This window comes from Tympanuchus pallidicinctus, unplaced genomic scaffold (genome assembly GCF_026119805.1).
Source record: "Tympanuchus pallidicinctus isolate F22 unplaced genomic scaffold, pur_lepc_1.0 scaffold2, whole genome shotgun sequence".
Classification (NCBI taxonomy): domain Eukaryota; kingdom Metazoa; phylum Chordata; class Aves; order Galliformes; family Phasianidae; genus Tympanuchus; species Tympanuchus pallidicinctus.
Window position 1 is genome coordinate 41347275 of NW_026294721.1, and position 13232 is coordinate 41360506.

At 40.7% G+C, this 13232-nt stretch overlaps 1 long non-coding RNA gene across 1 annotated transcript in view; it reads right to left on the reverse strand.

The window, feature by feature from the left end:
* Positions 1 to 260: 260 nt before the first annotated feature.
* LOC128080608 (uncharacterized) overlaps positions 261 to 13232 on the reverse strand; it is a 28236-nt gene continuing 15264 nt past the window's right edge. Inside the window, exon 4 of the long non-coding RNA XR_008206801.1 lies at positions 261 to 438. This is a non-coding gene — a long non-coding RNA (uncharacterized LOC128080608). The remainder of the gene's footprint in view (positions 439 to 13232) is intronic.

Below are 13232 nucleotides of genomic sequence, written 5' to 3' on the forward strand. Positions count from 1 at the left end.
AATTATTGCTTAATTAATCCTCAAAAGGTCTATGAATAATGAGGCAAAAATAACAGCAGCCATTATAGAATGAAGAAATATAAATAAAGATGAAATATTTTGTCAGGAGCAGCACTTGTAGAACAAATATCCTGGCTTATCCTCCGTTAGCAAATGTAACAATCTCTTCCTTTAAAATGAAAAGGCCATAAGCATAATCAAGTCCATCATCTTCTAACCCTGCACAAAATGTGCTTTTGGTTTTGCAGGAATACCTTGGCTGGTAGCAACTGCTTGTCATCTCCCATGGCCGGGCACAGCTTCTGCAGTGATATACTGAGCTGAAGTTCAGCATTCCCTTTCCCACAGAAGATACTCAATGCAGCATCTGACCTCTTCTTGTGTACTACAGAATTCATCATTCTCAAACATTTGCCAGGCAAGGCAACACTTTATTACCTGTTTCAAAAGAAGGAAACATAAATAGTGATTAAGCATCTTGCTGCTACTGCAAGAGGAAAGAGCCACATCAGAGAAATACTGAAGAAATTATTCTCATTTCACTAGCTTACTGGAAAAAAAGAACAAACTCACCAATTCTCTAACTGAAACATATAGGTGAAAACTTTCCTGAAGAGCATCTGGACAGTAATAAAAAGTATCAAAAGCTGAGGCTGTATATGGTGAGAGTCTTAGTATGTGTGTGAATGAGAGTTTTCCAGACCAACTCCTGCAAATGGAGCCTGCAGGACTGGCAGTCAAGAATGGCTACAAAACTCAGTAGAGATTCCAAAAGCAAACAACATCAGGTGAGAAAAATCTTCCTTTGTGCTTTAAAGGAAAGAGTCTATTCCAGTGGTTATCAGGATACTACATTTCTTTGCTTGCAAAAATATAGTGCCTCCTTTCAGGAAAGACCTAGAACTGCTCAGTGTTGATTAAAGTTCCAAAGAGGAGTTGTCCCCTTATTCTGGACTAAGACTAAGCCCAAGTAGCAACAATTTATAACCAGGTGAGAAAGAAAAGTGAAATTTTCTGTGAGCATCATGAAAGACATGGTGATACACTGACTCAGAAAATCTCCCTTCCTCTGCCTTCTCCAACCTCATCACACATATAACTCCTCTCTTAAGGCTGCCATGAAATGAAATAGAGCAAAAGTGGTATAAACTGCAAAACAGATCAGTGCCAGCAACATTTCCACCCATGGAACCACATGAGTACCATGGACCAACATTACTCCTTTCTTACAAAAGAGGATTAAGTGGCCAACCAGATGAGCTACAAGACTAGCTGATGTGCTCACGGTCAGAGGGAGAAATTGAATAACTTTCCTGCTAGAGAGCTCCACACGTTAAGCCTGTTTCCCAGACCACTGAGCATTGCTCAGATAAACTCTCATTACACAACATATCATGCAGTACATAACTGTATTAGGTGATTCCAGGTGTGAGCTAAAGATCACCTCAAAAAAGAAAACAACAAAAATCCAACATCCTATGTTTTCTGAATTACTTCACCAAGCTTATTCATCTTTCCGAAGGATGTCTTCCAGAAGCAACAGGTGTGCTACACACTGCTGGGGAGCTCAAATCTGCATTCAAGCCAGCAGCAAAGATCAGAGGAGACAGAACTTCTGCCGGATATGATCACGTGGCCCCAGAGATACTGCCTCCACTCAGAACTGATTCTGCAGAAGTTTACAAAATTCAGGCACTGCCATTCTGTAAAAACCAAACCCTGACCACAGCCACTTGTCCTGGGTGCTTACAAAGGGTGGCCAGACACCAGAATAGCTGGCAGTGTGATAATACAGTGCAATTCTTTTCTTCTACGCCTTCATGAACACACGTGCTCTTCAGCTGTATCTTTTGCTGTATCTTCTGTTGCCTACAAGTTTCTGTATAGCACCTTCTCTCCATTCTTGTGCTGAAATATTCCAGTGTCCCACCAGAGACAGCGGCTGCCCTGTGGTTCTCTGCAACCAGGATCAAAGCAGTGCACATGCCAAAGTGGGAGAACATTTCTTATTCTGAGATAAAAGTAACAGAAGACAAAATGAGACACAAAATCTTCTTTCTTAAAATGGATCACTCTGCAGTCAGGAACAAAGCCTGCAGATTCTTTTTTTCTTTTCCTTCCTAATGCATCAGTGCATTTAACTTTTAAAACAGCCCCTGCTTTTTCATTTTATGTACTTAGATGCTTTCCTCTCCTCTGTAGTGAGGGCTTTCAGGATTTTTCTCCAGTAACAGTAGAAAGGTTGCAGTCATTAAAATCCCACCCACAAAGAGCCAAAAGCCCAGGACAATTCTACGCAAGCCTATCAGGTAGGAATGAACCTGCCTGTCACGCAGCAACCGAAGGTTCGAGCCCTATTCTCTTCACTGCTGATAAAAGCAAACCCAGGTGGGATCAGGCTGTCAAAGGAAAAGGCCACTCTTTCAAAACAGCTATTTAAATCAGATCCAAAATAAACATCCAGCCTGGCTAAATGCTTTTGGGGTTGTAAGATGAGTAATGATCATGTTCTCTATTTATCTATCATTAAACTACGTGACACAAGGAAGAATCAGAGGCCTAAGCATATTTGCAACCAGGGGTAGAATGGAATAAGATGTACTAGGATGTTTGGGGACTAAATTCTCTTTACTACTCCAGTCTCCTTGGTTGAAGAGAAAAAAATGGGGCACTCTATGTCCTGCAGTTAAAGTAAAGTGACTTTTCTGTGCTTCAGACTGTAGTCAGTGATCAAGGAGCTGAGCAGGACCTCCTCAGGAGCTGTGCAATAGGGATCAGGTGCCAGAGCATCTGCACATCTCCACACTGAGTTTATCTGCTTCTCTCTAGTAGTTGGAAATACTGAAACAATTCTGACAAAAAGCTAACACAAAAAGCTAACACGAAAAGCTAAAGCAATTAAATGAGTTTCCCTAGAGAGAAACTTCCCAAGAGGCACCAAATGGCATCACCAGACAAAAGGATCTTTATTCTGAGTTTGCTTCTCTCTACAGCACCTTTAGGTCAGAATTTCCTTCCCTTCTTGGTGTCACATTTTGCTATGATGTGCTCAATCCCAGAAAGTTCCTAACATTTTATAGAGAAGCATGAATGAGAAAATTGTGATTGGTTTATCCTTCGGTGCAGGGGAGTAGGGTCAATCTTCCTTGTCCTTCCAGATGGCCCAAGATTTCCCCCATCCCTTGCCATCCACCAGAACTGTGGCTGTCCTTGTGTTCCACCACAGCCTTTCCCCTTACAGTCAAAACACCACATGGGCAGATAACACACAAATTTAACTGACTGGCCTATCGGTGTACAAGAAGCTCAAGAAAGTGATTTCCTTCCTGAAAAGCAGAATGAACTCAGAGTAAATTAGGCACTTCTTACTATCTTCCTTAATCACTGCCAGAATGTGGAATTAAACCAGTTCCTTGCTAGAGAACTGAGCACTTCAAGTACAGACCTGACACTATTGAACACTATCTAAAGAAGTAGCAGCACTCAGACTAGTCAATAAAAAGCAACACCAACAGTTTTCTTCTGCTCCAAGCCAAATAGAAAAGGACCGGTACCACATTGCTGTTGAGGATGTATTTTGCAGCCTAGCATCATCTCAGTAAAACACACGTTTCTCAGTTAAGAAACATGGTCTCCAGCAAGACTTAGCACAGATTTCATAGATCCATACTGTGCACTGGTATGAGCTCAATGCTGGTGAAGTTTCATACAGAGCCAATTGCTAAATACAGTATTTCAGTGCACCCGAACCAAAACTAAGGCACTCAATTACTTAGCAGCATTCTGGTGCTTATATACATTCCCTGCAACCAGCAGGATAAAAAATAAATAAGTTGTTAGCCTCTACTAAAGGCTTCCAGGATATTTATTTATAGACTCATTTATAGGTGCCCTTCACGGAAGCATCTGACCTTTTCATAATGATTACTGAACCTCTCCCATAAAGCCTGTGCATAATGAGACAGCACTATAGTGCCTATTTTAAAGAGATGAGAACATGGACTGAAAGTGAGTAAATGATCTGATTGCAGAAGCAATCTGTTCCACAGACATGTGCCAAACAAAGATGCCATTTCTCTATCACATCTCCATTTAAAAACACCTGGACTGCTCTAACTGCTGCTGGAAGAACTTTGCAAGTGTGGAAAAACCTCAGGTTGGCACTGGACCAGGAAACACCATGAAGAAAATTGCTCACAGCCAAGCTATCCCACCCAATACTCACAGAACCTTCTGACTGCTATACCTCTTCATGAATGAACGAGTGAAAAAAACACTATGGTTTGGAGGTTGATTTTCCTTCCAGTCTCCCAAGTTGCTGCTGATTGCTCAAGGAGGCCAAGGTTTTCTGCCTGGAAATTAAGACATGGTGGAATGCCACAGCAAAGCTTCATTTCAACCCTTTGAACTTCCATCTGGAGCAGTTCTTACCCCTAGATAGCTAGCAGGATCCCAGAAGATTACTCCCTCCTTTAGGCATCTGAGATTAGATCCTATGCATATCTGCAATATTTACCTTTTATTTGCTGTCACAGAGATACAGATTGTTGTATTGCTTCTTATCTAGAACTAATGACCACGGATGTGGCTCCTTTCTACATTACCATGCTGAAAAGTTTCCAGAATGTCTTTCAGAGGCAAAGATGCCATCCTGTCACAAAAGCAAATGCAACAAGGTATTGCCAAGGCTGCAGCTCAGGAATGAGTTGAATCCCTCTGCTGCTAGACAGCTACTGATTTGAAGCCTGCATCGCAGAGCACTAAGAATCACCTTGTGACACCAAAGACATGGAAACTCAATGAATTTCATTATCAGAATAGATACACTAAAGATTAGATGCAAATCAAGCACTGCCACATCACTTTCTGCTTTTTGCTGCAAAACAGCTGATATTTCTGCTAAAAGATTTGCAAGAAAAGTAAGAAACACAGGGGACTGCTACTTCTCTCCTGAAACCTTTTCAGGTTGATATCTATTCCAGAGTACTTTCTGTGCAAAACCAAAATAAAAAAAAAAGTTATACCTGAAAGCTCCTCCACTGATCAGGAATGGTAGGGTGGGTACAATGCGCCTCTCCTCTCTGAAGGTAAAATTGTTAGTTGAACTCCAATATTAACCTCGATTCTACTCTTGCCTGATGTGAAAGGCTGCAGTACTGAGAAACACATATTTCTCCTTAGCTGTACCATCAACAGTCTCTTTTCCTACATAAAAGATCATAAAAGAAGGGAAATGGGTAAATCTGGCCTGTTTTGGTCCACAGCACAGCAGCTCTGAGAAGCATGACATAATGTCCAGGGACACGAGAGGGGAGGGTGAGTTGGGAGGGATTATGTCTGAGGCATCCAGGGATTCAGCAGGAATGCAGACTCACCCTGGCAGCAAAGAACTGTCCCAGCAAAGTACATTGGACAGCTTGTAGGCAAAGTGTTCTTTAAAAAGGGTTTCATGGTCCCATGAAAAGTTATTACTCTGTCCCTGAGCAGAGTGCACGAGTTACTGATGGGCGTTTATCTTCCAGAAGAAAGATACAGAACAGCTGTGCAGTGAGAAAAGAATGACTTAAGTATGACCACAAGCAGTTGAATTAGTTTGAATTTAAAGGACATCCTTTATGATACTGCCATGATTTACCTAAAAAGATCCTTTCATGAGAGCCCCAAATAGCAAATGAGGAGAACTCACAACAATGCTGACAAAAAAAAAAAAAAAAAAAAAAAAAAAAGAAAAAGAAAAAAAAGGAAAAGAGGAATGGGGGAAATCTGGAAGTGCCCAGTTTGTAAGGTCTCTTCAAAAATCAGGAGGCTCTTTTCAACCCAATACTTCCAAATAAAGAAAGTATTGTTTAAATTTCAAGATAAATACTATGCTTTTATCCTGATTTGAATCCAGTGAGTTCTTCCAACATATTGGGCTTCTCTTTTTTTTTCAATTAGGACAAGAGAGCTTTTTTTGTTTGTCTTTTTGCTTGTTTGGCTTTTTTTTTTTTTAATTACTTTTTCATTTTTTTTTAGCCCACAAGCAAGAAATGGTGGTATTCATGCCATTCTGTTCTACATTAAGGTTTTACACTAATGAAGTATTTAGGAGCTGGGATTTCCATCCCAAACGATTAATGATTTTATACTGTTATATATTAATTGAAACAGCCTCTAAGGGGATTGCTGTATCAGTAACTCTAGACATCTGTACCACATTAACTAAAACAAATTTTGAAGAAGCAGCTCAAAAGCTGCACATGGGAATTAGCCCTCACCTTACATTTCAGCTGGGCTTCACAAAAGGAAACAGCACCATTGTATTGTGTTACATTATATGGTTACTCCTTTAAAGCAGTGCAGTTCAGAGGTTACCATGCTGTAAAGTATTTGTTTTTATTGCCTTCCTCTTTTGTTACTTTGAAGAAAGATAAGGGTAAGAGAGGGACACACATAAAGCAATTTTATTGTCTGTGCACCCAATGGGTTACAGAAACATTCAGAGTTTGCTTTTGGCTTTTTTATTATTTTTTTTTAAATAAGAATAACGCCATGGGAGACACAGAAGATGTTACAATTATTTGCTCAATTCACACACAAGGGCTCGTAGGCTAGTTTCTAGTTTTAAACTATCATTTTGGCAAATAAAGATTAGACTGTTTCCAGACCAAGGTGGATGTGCTAAGCCTCTTGTAATGCTTGCAGAAATTGTGTGAAATGAAGGAAAAGAAATTTTAAGATCTAGGCCTGGCCACAAGTGTGCTCTTGCCATGGACATGGACATGATAATCCGCTGCTTTGTGATACAGACTCTGGAAAGACAGTAATCACAAGAGACTGTCTTGTAACAAGGAATATTTTAACTAAAAAAGCAAAAAATATTTTAATACTGTTTTACAAACAACGTGTTGTGAAATATTTTCTATTTTTCTAAATCTTACATGTTTAACTTATAGATATGGCATTTTGCTCCAAGTGAGAAAACAGCCTCCCTGTGGAAAGCAGTGGGGAAGAGAGAGAAAAAGGAAAGCAAACTCAGCCTTTTTCTCCTTACAGGATTTCTAGTAAAAGCCACCAATAAGTAACTGATGCGCTCCTGAGCATTTGCTACACGGTGCTAAATTCCCCTATGATCATATCCATACCTCTATATTAGCCCTTGAGAGATGGGCTCCCAACCCCAGGCTCAGCACGGGGAAATAGGAACCAATGCCTCACCACTGACTCACAACCTGCTGACAGTGCATAGTGTAACACTTGCATCTTTCACATTCAGTGCACCTTAAGTAACTTAAAAGGGGTAAAACAAGCTTGAACTGAGGCCCCACAGCACAGCATCAGACACACTGTACCAGTTCAGGCTTGATAACATGCAGGAACTGTACTAAGATGCTGGGTGGAAGTGCTACTAAACCCGTTCTGAAGTTTTAAGTGGCATGTAAGTGGTCAGAAAGGTTTGTTCTAGACCTTGTATCTCACTTGCACCAGAGCAACATAGTACTTCTTGGTCCTATTAATGCTTCTGTGTGATTGATTTTGGGTAGCAGGAAGATGAAGCAATGCCACATCTGTTTCATTCTGACATTTATTTGTGCAATGAAATCCAAGGACCTTTTTTCTTTTTTTTCCCCAATGTGCTTCACACATTCTCAGTACTTTCTCTGTGACATTAAAATCCATCACACTTCTGGCCCCCTAGTACCCATTAGACTGTACGTACCAACAGTGATGAGGGAAAGACTGCAGAAAGAAAACAAATATATGTGGCCTGAGGAAGTCAATTTTAATTTCTTTTTAAGCTGTTTTTGATTCAGGGCAAGATTCACTTGCCCCTAGTTGTGTTGCAATACACTAACCTCCCTAAATAAATGCAGCACAGCCAGGGGCACTTCTGCTCATTCAATTCTGTACTGCGCAAGATGCCCAAAGCAGCTTTTGTACTGTTCATCTTCTCAGTGAAGAGAAACTTCCACAAAAAGAAGCATTCCCTCAATGAAAGAAAATCAGTGAGACAATTAAAGACATGTGAAATGTCCCATCTCCTGATTATTGACAAACATACAAAGCCTCACAGCTCTAGGGTCTGGAATAGAAGTTGTCCAAGTCCTCTACCATTTCCTGTACAAACTTGCATTTCTTTTCACTGTTCTCTCCCCGCCTCACTACACCCATGAATGGATGAAAGAGGAGTCTGTGAGGTAGATGCTGATGATTTCAGAGCCCTGCTACACTTCTGCAAAGAAGCCAGAGAAACAAGCCTCTTTCTTCCAGCAACAGGAAAGGTCATGCGAAGGACAACGCAGTAGAGTCGCCCCATCGCTACCTGCCTGCCATCAGAGCCATAACAAACATCAGTTCCCACTGTCACAAGTCCTATTAACCTTCAGCAGTCACTCAGCATACTCACAAAATGCCATACAGGAAGGCAATGCATATAAGCAATGTTTGAGCGTACAGCAGCAATCAAGCATTGCCAGAGCTGTTCTCTCAAATGTAAAGCAGCACAGAAGCTGGAAGAGCAGCACTGACATTTAGGGGCAGATATGCAATGATGGCTCACTTAAGCTGCATGAGGCTAGCGGCTCCTCTGCTAATTTTATCAGAGACCTTTTACGCACAGTTCTAGGTGATTTGTGTGCAGTCCGGCTTGAACTTGATTCATAGCCAATGGTCCAAAATAATAGCAAACTGAAATAGCTGAGAGCAAGTGCTCATTTTCATTGTCTCTCTTGGATGTGAGCACCATTAACATTCCCAGGTTCACTGTACTGAAAATCCAATATGAATGTATCAAATGGCGCTGGGTAGCTGCAGCTCTGCTCAGAGTTCTTCTCCCTTATTGGTGATCAGAGACAAGTGCTCCTAACAGCACCCTGCTCTCCACATCCCTAAAGCCTCAAGAAGTCAGACCACAATCAGGAAGAGACACAGCACTGTTCTGATAAGAATGAAGATGCTCAGGCTTGCTTTGGCAGCCCACTCTAGCCAACCTGCTTTAGCAAAGGAGTTGGACTAGATCTCCAGAGATCCGATTCTGTTTTCAAACAATCTCTCTTCAGTACCCAGGCAGGTTTGCTGTTCACCCAAGTCATAGTGCGTGAATTAAGGCAGTCCCAGCAGTGACAGTGTTGATAAAATACAAAGGAGGGAAAGTGTCAGAAAGGAGCTTAAACGGAGTGAGAAGGCTCCAAACACATAAATGAGATTTACCTGGAATAATAAAGTAATGGTGAAAACCAGAGGAGAATAAAAATATGAAGTGAACAGCTGTGGAGTTAACAGGGAAAAAAAGAAAAAAGGAGAGAGAAACCAAGATTTGTTGGGAGACACTAAGGAAGTGGAGACACACAGGAAATGGAACAGAAAATCTAGAGAAAAAGTCAGAAAACAAGCAATGTCTTCCTTCAAATCCCTTCCCTTCCAGAAACCAGAAGTTTTGCACGCAGCTCTGCTGTTACCCTAGCCTTGCACTTGGCCTGGTACCCTAAATGAAGCATGAAAAGGCACAGAAGGGAGCCAGTTGCAACACAGTAAGGGCACAGCAATTGGGGTTGGATTCACATTGGATTCACACAGTCTCACCTCAAAGACAACAAGGAACAGGCACTTCCAAAGGTGGTGATCTGGAAGATCACTCTCAGATCTGAAAGCAGCAGTCTTTAGGAAAACTATAGAAGACATCTCAAATGCTTTCCTTCAGCTAAATGTAACACATGAGCTGTGAAAATTACTAATATTATGAACAAGCATGATGCAACTTTTGGAAAGATAAGAACTAAGGCAGGCTTGAATTCTTCAGGTTGAATCTGATGTTGTGTTGGCCTGAGTGGCATGTCCTGCGATCTCTTTCATTATGGAGTCATTGCTTCACAGAGACTGGAAGGTGCATATCACATTTGTGCTTCACCAATACTACCTCCATCTCTGAAGTGACATATCTAATTGCTGGATCCATACTATGGAAAGGAAGCACAGATTTTAAGAAACTAGATAATGAGGGTAGGTTTCTGTCCTACAGGAATCTGGGCATCCTCAAACATGGTCTCTTAAAATCTCAGTATCAGGGCACAACCAATCTCTTGGCCCATGTCTGTTATCACCGTTAGCAAGTCATAGCACATGCAGGTTTCAGAGCACATAGCATTTTGCAAGACCACGCAAGCTGGATCTTTCTGCAGCTTGCTGCATTGAGCAGTGCAAGTTCCTGAGAATACCAGATGCTCTCCTCTTCTTTAAGCAATCACTGATCTTATCCATTGAGGCAGACCTGCAGACACCTAGACTTCCCAAGTAGTTTCTGTTTATTAACTTTCATCCCATTTGCAAAATATTTCCTCTGGAAAAAGACGGAGGTATGATGGTAAGTACCTGAAAAGAGGGTTTGGATCTCTAGTTTCCTATGGAACTCAAATGATAAAAGAAAATCCAGCGTGAAGTACTTCCTTCACTTGTGGACTTTACAGGACTGCTCATCTTTGTGTAATCTCTGCTCATCTTTTGTTGAGCTTAAACACCATTCTCCCTTGCTGGAGACACTGACAATTCTCTCATCTACACTTGGCCAGACGAAACTCATAAGGATTGACATACTTGTCTGATTTGCTGAAATCTGTTCAGGGAAAGAGTTACTGGGGAGGAAGAAAAAAAACAGAAGAGAGGATTAGTACATACACACCACTTCCTCTGGAAACCAAGCTAAAAGCATTATAGATAGGCTTAGAAAATAGTTACATCCATTCATCTTTGATTCTCCTTTCTGATACTATCAAAACTGAGCAGTGAACCATGCATTTTCCATTGATTTGTTACGTTTTTGGTTCAATAGGTTAATATTTAGGACACATCTTGAGAGACGACTGTGTGACTTGGGTAACCAGAATCTGGCTGCTTGAGGATGCTCTTTCCACAGTACCTGTGAGCTTTCCCTTTTCCTATGGCATGGGAGCTGCAAGCTCCAAAAGAGTCACAGATCAGTGACACATCTGACCCTCAGAAGAGCAGTTGTCACTACTGCAAAGCAACTTCCTCACTCCCAGCTCAGTAGGCATTTCATGTCATTAATCAAGCTAATGAAGATCTGCCTAAGTCAGGTTCAGAAGGTCAGGGAAGAATTTAAGGTATCTTCAAATGCTAAGTGCTTCTCACAATACACCAAATGTCTGCATATATTGTACGAACTTTGAAATAACAGACTGGCTGAATAAGTTCAAGTATTCAGAGGCAGACAGGCGGGCTGAAACTGTACCAGTCAGAAATACAGTGCCAAAAATCACTTCTGGGCACAGGAGTCCAACCATCAGCTCTACTAAGTCTGCAGAACATGGCATTTTCCAAATCCTGCTGTTATCACAGCCCAAGAACTACATCCAGCAGGCAGTTTCCATGCACATACACAGCTTGAGAGCCAGAATTCACTCTCTGCTGTTGTTTACTTTACTCACACAGATGCAGTCCACAGCTGATGGGAGCTCTAACAGAACTTGCTCCCTCTGATATCATCCACCTTTTACTTTCTCAAACTTGAGTCCTTTCCAGTTTTTTAAAGATCATGGTTTCTATGATTCTGTATTTCTGTATTAAAATCTGATTTGCCCACACTGTAGAAAAGTGAGCTGAATTGTAGACATCCCTCCACAGAACTCACTCTATTCATTGCATTCCCAAGGCATGCATGAGCAATTGTTAATTATACTCCAAGTATGGACCACTCCATATGGCATATATGAGATCGCTATCAGAAAAAGTAATGAACATTCAAGGAATAGAAAAAAAAAAATCAAGAAAATAAGGAATAAGCTGATTTTAATCCCTCTCCACAAGCTATATACACTATATGCATTAAATGGCACCAGTTTCATGCAGTAACAAACAGCATATTTTCATAGCTAGAATCAGGAATGAAGCAGATTAATACACACACTGAGGATGTTCTCAGAAACCTCTCAAGATCTTTCAGAAGAAATTCCATCTTACTTTCCTCAGTGAATGCCAGGCTTCATAGTTCACTTGGTAAATGCTTTATAGTTTTATAGTTTATTACATAGTTTTTATAGTTCTTTTACTGTCACAGATGATATATACTATTATTTTATTTAAGATTTTTTTTTTAATGATCTCTTTTGAAAGCAAATCTTTCATGTAGGAATAGCGTTACTGAAAATATGCATTCCTACATAGTTTCACCATTTATGTTGACTTGGCTGATGTCTAAAAAGTTGTAGGTTTTCTTACTGTCAGGACAGCTCCCTACAATGTTTTTTCACTACAACCAGTGGTGGTGTGTGTTGCTTTGGTGAGAGCAATACTGTACCTCATTCTCATGTCTGACACCTTTCTCACCTGAGCTTAATTACTTCTGTGCTTTATACCTTTGTATTTAATTTGGTTAAAAGTGGAAGAAATTATATGCAAAAGATAGAACAAAAAATGCAGGAGGAAGAGTGAAGAAAAAACGGTACTGTGTGCTTGAGCTCACTTTTGTAAGAAATCAACAAAAATATCGACACCAGCAGAAACAGTGTCCTCCCAACTCCTAAATGAACTGTCAGACTGGGAGCAACTTTTTGCTGGACTGTCCAATTTTGGCAAAACTACTTAAGGAAGATTTCTTGATCACCAGATGAACTTTCAGACAAAGTTCCTGAATCTCACAGCAGCCGATAATTTGGTACACAAGGTCTTAACATTAACTGCAGAAGCCCTATACAACTCTTAGTTTTGTCCAGGCCATTCTACACATCCAGGCTATTAATCCCTGACTTGCAAAGGCTTTCCACATCACCAGTCTTAAATACATCTGTAGCATGAACTAGCTCAAATTTGAAAACATCACCTATAGCAACTTCCTCTTCTAGCAGAAGAATCCCAACAACACGAGAAACAGCAGATGTTAGGTGATAGAAGGCATTAGCTCCATCTGACATCAAAGTGACAGAGTGTTAGCATTCAGAAAATTTTGAGAGATGGGAGATTGTTTTGCATCTAGCTTTATTGTTTTTTTTTCAAAACCAGACTTGTTCATTTTGGTGCTGAGTCGTGACAATGAGGTATATACATATCTAACCATAGTGAGCCAGCCTGTACTCCATGCTAACCCGGAAAACTAGGCAGACTGAAAATCTGCTTTATTGACATTGAATACTCTTGTCCACAGCATTATAATACCAGATCAGCGATTAGAGAAAAAAGCCATTTTCTATGCCCTTAGAGACAGACAGGTTCTTGGATTTTGCCTTCCAAAGAAGGCAAAAACA